The sequence below is a fragment of the Canis lupus genome, chromosome X (genome assembly GCF_048164855.1).
Source record: "Canis lupus baileyi chromosome X, mCanLup2.hap1, whole genome shotgun sequence".
Lineage (NCBI taxonomy): Eukaryota > Metazoa > Chordata > Mammalia > Carnivora > Canidae > Canis > Canis lupus.
Window position 1 is genome coordinate 83,569,465 of NC_132876.1, and position 5,904 is coordinate 83,575,368.

Genomic DNA, 5,904 nt, shown 5'->3' on the forward strand with positions numbered 1-5,904 from the left:
CCCCTACGTAGAACCACCCACTTGTCCCGCCCCCCACGTAGAGCACGCCACTCGTTCTGCCCACGCGTAGAATGACGTCACAGTCCCTCCCACCGTTAGAGCGCACCCTCTGGCCCCGCCCAACACGTAGAACGTCCTGCTCGCTCCGCCTGCCCGTAGAACGCCCCCACACCCCGCCCCCTACGTATATCCCTGTCCCGCCCATCACGTAGAGCGCTCCACACGCCCGCCCACCCTTAGAACGTCCTCACATGCTCCTCCCAGCACACTGACCGTCCCGCCCTTCACGTAGAACGTCCCGCTCGCTCCGCCCACACGTAGAACGCCCTCAAACCCCACCCACCACGTAGACCTGTCCATAGCCTGGCCCACAACGTAGATCACGCCACACATTCCGCCCTTCACGCAAAACGTCCCGCTCACCCCGCCCTTCATGTAGAACACCACACCGGTTTCGCCCAACTTTTGATCACGGAGCTTGCCTCGCCCTCTGCGTGGAAAGGCCGCCCAGGTTGTAGCCTTTCTAGTTCCTGGAATAGACTCGCACCTGGGACTCCCGCTGCTGCAGTCCCCGCGAGCACTGTCTTTACCACCTCCCCACGGATGGCGTGAACCTCAGTGGAACCAAACTGAGCAATGGGGAGAGGAGAAGGGCTGTGCTGTATAGAATCGGACGGCCGGGCGGAGGACTCTAGATTACTGTCCGAGTGGGACAGGTCTAGTGGGAAACCTATGGGGAGCGTACTCGGCAGCGGGACAGGCATCAGGGGATTGCAAACGATGGTGAGGCGGGAGGCACAGGTTAATCCCAGGCAGGGGTGAAACGGCTATGTGAGGGATGGGGACCTGGATGCACCCTTATGTATGTAATGGCAGGGGCATCTTAGCAGTTGAAAGTCCCCAGTAATAGGTGAAAATAGCCTGGTGGGTCTGGGGTCAGTGGGAGTCTGTTTATCCCTCTGCCCCTCACCCCACTCATGGTCTCTCTCTCTCTCACTGTGTCTCTCAAGTAAGTAAATAAAAATTTTTTTAAATTTAAAAACCCCACCTTTTTGCACCGAAAATGTCTTAAGGATTCTTCCTTGACTGCCACTTCTGGCCCACATCACAACAGGTGTCAACGGGGGCAAAAGGCCTTCAGAGCACATGTGTTATGTGCAGAAGGGGAACTGGCATACACATGAGCTACTCTTTGTGGTCCCTTGTGCCACACGTGGGTTTTACAGGGTCCAGGGTGGGGGTTTTCAGAGTACCAGATCTGTATCCAAAGGGCTGTGGTCTGGCTTTTGCCAGGCTGAGGCTGCCAAGTCACAGTGAGATAGTGCTCTGGGCCTGTGACTCAGGCAGGATGGATGTCCTTAAAATCCACAGGGAAGACTCCTTTCCCCTACACCAGAAACTGTAGGAAGCATCTTCCTCCTGTCATGTCCTTTCAGTGAGTGACCTCTACTGAGAAATCTTAACCTTATGCTCACTTCAAAGAAGAAATGTTTGGGCAGCCCGGGTGGCTCAGCGGTTTAGCGCCGCCTTCAGCCCAGGGCCTGATCCTGGAGACCCGGGATCGAGTCCCATGTCGGGGTCCCTGCATGGGGCCTGCTTCTCCCTCTGCCTGGGTCTCTGCCTCTCTGTGTCTCTCTCATGAATAAGTAAATAAAATCTTAAAAAAAAGAAGAAATGCTTATAGGAAGTTGGTTGTTTATCATAAAGTATATATTGAAGAGTGCTCACAGCAAAGAGGCAATAAATTGATAAATGACACATAGATATAAAACAGCAATAGTAACATAAAGGGGGCTTTCTACATTCCGCATGAAGTTTTTTTTTTAATTTTTATTTATTTATGATAGTCACAGAGAGAGAGAGACAGACAGACATAGGCAGAGGGAGAAGCAGGCTCAACGCACCAAGAGCCCGACGTGGGATTCGATCCCGGGTCTCCAGGATCGCGCCCTGGGCCAAAGGCAGGCGCTAAACCGCTGCGCCACCCAGGGATCCCCCGCATGAAGTTTTAAAATATGAATTCCAATCAGTCTGTGAAAAGCTAATATATATTTAAATTCATAGCAATACCGTTAAAATATACATTAAAAGGGATATAGTCAAAAATTTACTAGGCAAATTGGAATGCTGGAAATATTCAAATAATTTAAAAAGGAGTCAGAAAAAAACAAAAATAGAGGAAACAATCAGAAAAGTAATAAGCTATAGGACGTAAATCCTAACAATTACATTAAATGTAAATATCCTACAAATTTTAGTATTATTTGTTATAGTTCTGTGAAAAATGCTGTTGGTTATTTTGATAGAAATTACATTAAATCTGTAGATTGCTTTGTGTAGTATAGACATTTTAACAAAATTTTTTCTTCCAGGGCATCCCCGGTGGCACAGCGGTTTAGCGCCGCCTGCAGCCCAGGGTGTGATCTTGGAGACCTTGGATCGAGTCCCACGTCCGGCTCTCTGCATGGAGCCTGCATGGAGCCTGCTTCTCCCTCTGCCTGTGTCTCTGCTCCTCATTCTCTCTCTGTGTCTCTATGAATAAATAAATAAAATCTTAAAAAAAATTTTTTTTCTTCCAAACCATGAACATGGAGCATCAGTCCATTTGTTGGTATTGATGAGGGAGCAGAAGGCAAGCTGAGGACAAAGCACAAGCTAACACCTCCCTGCCCCCGCCCACTTCCTGCCCCAGGAGGGATGTGTGTGACATTCCTCGGCATTCCTTTTTGTTCCTAGCTGCACTAGAACAAAAGAAAGGGAAAAACAAATAGTTAACTGATAGGATCACAGTCCTGCCTGCATGATTCCATGAGTTTGCAACTGTCTTAATGATTGATAAGATGAAAGCAATCTTCAGAAAACCTATAAACTCGATTTCCTGGACTCCCAACATCACCCTCCCCTCCATAGGACAGAAAATCTTATATAATCAGCCATTCCTCACAACCCCAGTGCAGCTCTTTGCACCCATGGGTCCTGTCCCTGAGTTTTAATAAAACCACCTTTTTCCACCAAAGATGTCTCAAGAACTCTTTCTTGGCCATAGGCTCCAGAGCCCACAACTCCAAACATCATCAGGGTGGAAGAATGTTGTACCTCCATTCCAACAGACTCTCTGGTATCTTTAACATTACTAAAAATATAAGAGAAACAAACAAGCAAATCAATACATTTGGTGTTTTTGCTAGCACCCCAACATCTGATTCTGTAAGCTCTTCTGATTAGAAGTGGGATCTGCTCTTTTCGTGTAACTTGGGTAAACGTGGCTCCTGACTTACAAGTGGACTACACATTCTTGATGAAGTTTTGGAATAGAGGTGAGGTCCGGAGCCAACGACCAAGAAAGAATTCTTGAGACATCTTTGGTGCAAAATGGTGGTTTTATTAAAGCACGAGGACAGGTCCCATGGGCAGGAAAAGCTGCTGCCCTGGGCCTGTGAGGGGTGGCTGATTATATACCTGAGAGTTGGGAGAGGTTTGAGGATAGCTGTACTCTCTAAGGAATTTTGGAAGCAAGGTTTCCAGGATGTTGAGGGGGCTAGCTATTGTTGGGAAAAGGTCATTTATTACCGTCTAATAAAACCTGAGTCATGAGACCCTTCAGATGTGTATCGGTGGGCCGTGTGCTTTGGGGGATGATTGCCAACACGCATCTTGGGGGTTTAGAGATAAAGGAAATTTTAAAGGAATTCTTATATGTTACAGGTTCCTGGGGGTCAGGCTAAGATTGCCTTTTGCCCTTAGCAAAGTATGAACATAGAGGCAGTTGAGTCTGTAGAGGAATGTCCCTTTGCCTGTTTCAAGGACTTGTCAATGTGCTGCCCCAAGCTCGTGCCTTGTCCTCAGCTACCCCTGTGTTCCCCCATCACCAGGACCTCAGGATCACAACCTGAGCCAAAGGCAGACCTCAACCACTGAGCCACCCAGGTGTCCCACAGTGTAGGCTTTAAAAATTTTTCTATTTACATAATCTCCACACCCCATGTGAGGCTTGAACTCACAACCTTGAGATCAAGGGTTGCATGCTTTTCCCACTGAGCCAACCAGGTGCCCCAGTTTAAGCTTGTTAAACACAAAAACCCAGCACTGGCTCCAGGCCAAGTCAGCAAACCAGGGCTTAATACCTAACCTAACTGCAGTTTAAACCTTCCCCGGAAATGTAAGTCTTAACCTGTCTAATCAGGAATGTTCTGATCAGCACCAATAAGGTAATCTGTTACCCTCTCCATTACCCTCTCCATTGCCCAAAGGAAGGTGAGGTAATCCACCTAAAGACCCCTTGTCCTTCCACTGAAGGAAAGGTGACTTTGCTTGGAACAAGCCTATCTTTTCTTCTGCTAATAACTTTCTTGACCCACTCTTTTCTCTATAAAACCTTCCATTTTGTACAACTCCTTACAGCTCCCCTCTACTTACTAGGTGGGGTGTTGCCCTGCGTCATGCATGAATCACTTAATAAAGCTACTTAGATCTTCAAACTTGGTTGGAGTTTTGTTTTTTAACAGGCTGCTATAACAGAGTATCATAGTGGCTATATAAACAACAGAAATTTATCTCTCATGGTTCTGATGGCTGGGAAGTGCAAGATCAAGGTGCTCACAAGATTCTTTGTCAGGTCAGAGCTTTAGTTCTTCATTCAGAGATGTCAGTCTTCTCACTGCGTCCTCACACAGCAGAAGGGGCAAGGAAGTTCTCTGAGGTCACTTTTGTAAGGGAACTAATCTCATTCATGAGAGGTTCACCCTCATGACCTAATTACCTTCCAAAGCCTCCACTTCCAAATGAATGACATGGGGGATTGCTTTCAACATATGCATTTTGAGAGGACACAAATATTCAGTCTGCAGCATTATGCCCCTGGTCCTCCAAAGTTCATGTCCTTCTCACATGCAAAATACATGCATTCCATCCCAATAGCTCCCAAAGTCTTAAGTCATTACAACATCAACTCTAAAGTCTAAGTCCAAAGTCTCATCTAAATATCATCAAAATCAGATATGGGTGAGACTCAAAAGATGATTCTTGCTGAGGCAAAGTCCTCTTCAGCTGTGAACCTGTGAAACAAGTTATGTGCTTCCAAAACACAATGGTGGGACAGGCATGCGATAGACATTCCCATTCCAAAAGGGAGAACTAGAAAGAATAAAGTGGTAATGATCCCAAGTAAGTCCCAGATCCAACAGAGCAAACAACAGTAAACTTTAAAGCTGGAGAATAATCCTATGTAGCTCAATGTTCTCCCTCTGGGCCCTTTGGGGGGCAGTGTGACCCCTACAGGGTGCTGCCCACAATAAAGCTCTCTGAGGTGGCCCCACTCATGCAGTTACACCCTTTTTATATAAAAAAAAAGATTTTATTTATTCATGAGAGACACAGAGAAAGGCAAAGACATAGGTGGGAGGGAGAGAGACATAGAGGGAGAAGTAGGCGGGTCCCTGTGGGGAGCCCAGTGCAGGACTTGATACCAGGATCCCTGGATCATGACCTGAGCCAGAGGGAGATGCTCAACCATTGAACAACCCAGGTGCCCCACAGTCACAGCCTTTGAGACTGCTCGGGGCCACAGGACCTAGCACTCTGGGGCTGTGGTGGCAGCGATAGCCCTGAGGATCTCTGAATCACCTTCAGGGTCATTCTTCCATAGTCTTGAAGAATAGTGTCTGGCTTCTGTTTGGATGGCTGGTCCATACTAATTTCCTTATCTTTGGCCACACCGTTGATGTTCCTGATTGGATCCAGAATGCTATAACTACATACATAAAAACGCTACCAATGTTTTGATTTTTACTTTCAATCATAATGCATATTTTAAAGAACTCAAGAGAATAGAATATGTACCTAGCTATTTAACTAAGTTTGTTGCTCTTCCTTCATTCCTGATGTCCCAAGTATCCTTCTGTTATC

At 46.7% G+C, this 5,904-nt stretch overlaps 1 long non-coding RNA gene across 2 annotated transcripts; it reads left to right on the forward strand.

The window, feature by feature from the left end:
- Positions 1-303: 303 nt before the first annotated feature.
- LOC140627453 (uncharacterized) lies at positions 304-2,587 on the forward strand. Of its 2 annotated transcripts, none has more exons than XR_012026180.1 (2): positions 304-783; positions 2,373-2,587. It is a non-coding gene; the product is annotated as an uncharacterized lncRNA (long non-coding RNA). The 2 variants fall into 2 exon arrangements; XR_012026181.1 differs by having other exon boundaries at positions 304-511.
- The last annotated feature ends 3,317 nt before the right edge of the window (positions 2,588-5,904 follow it).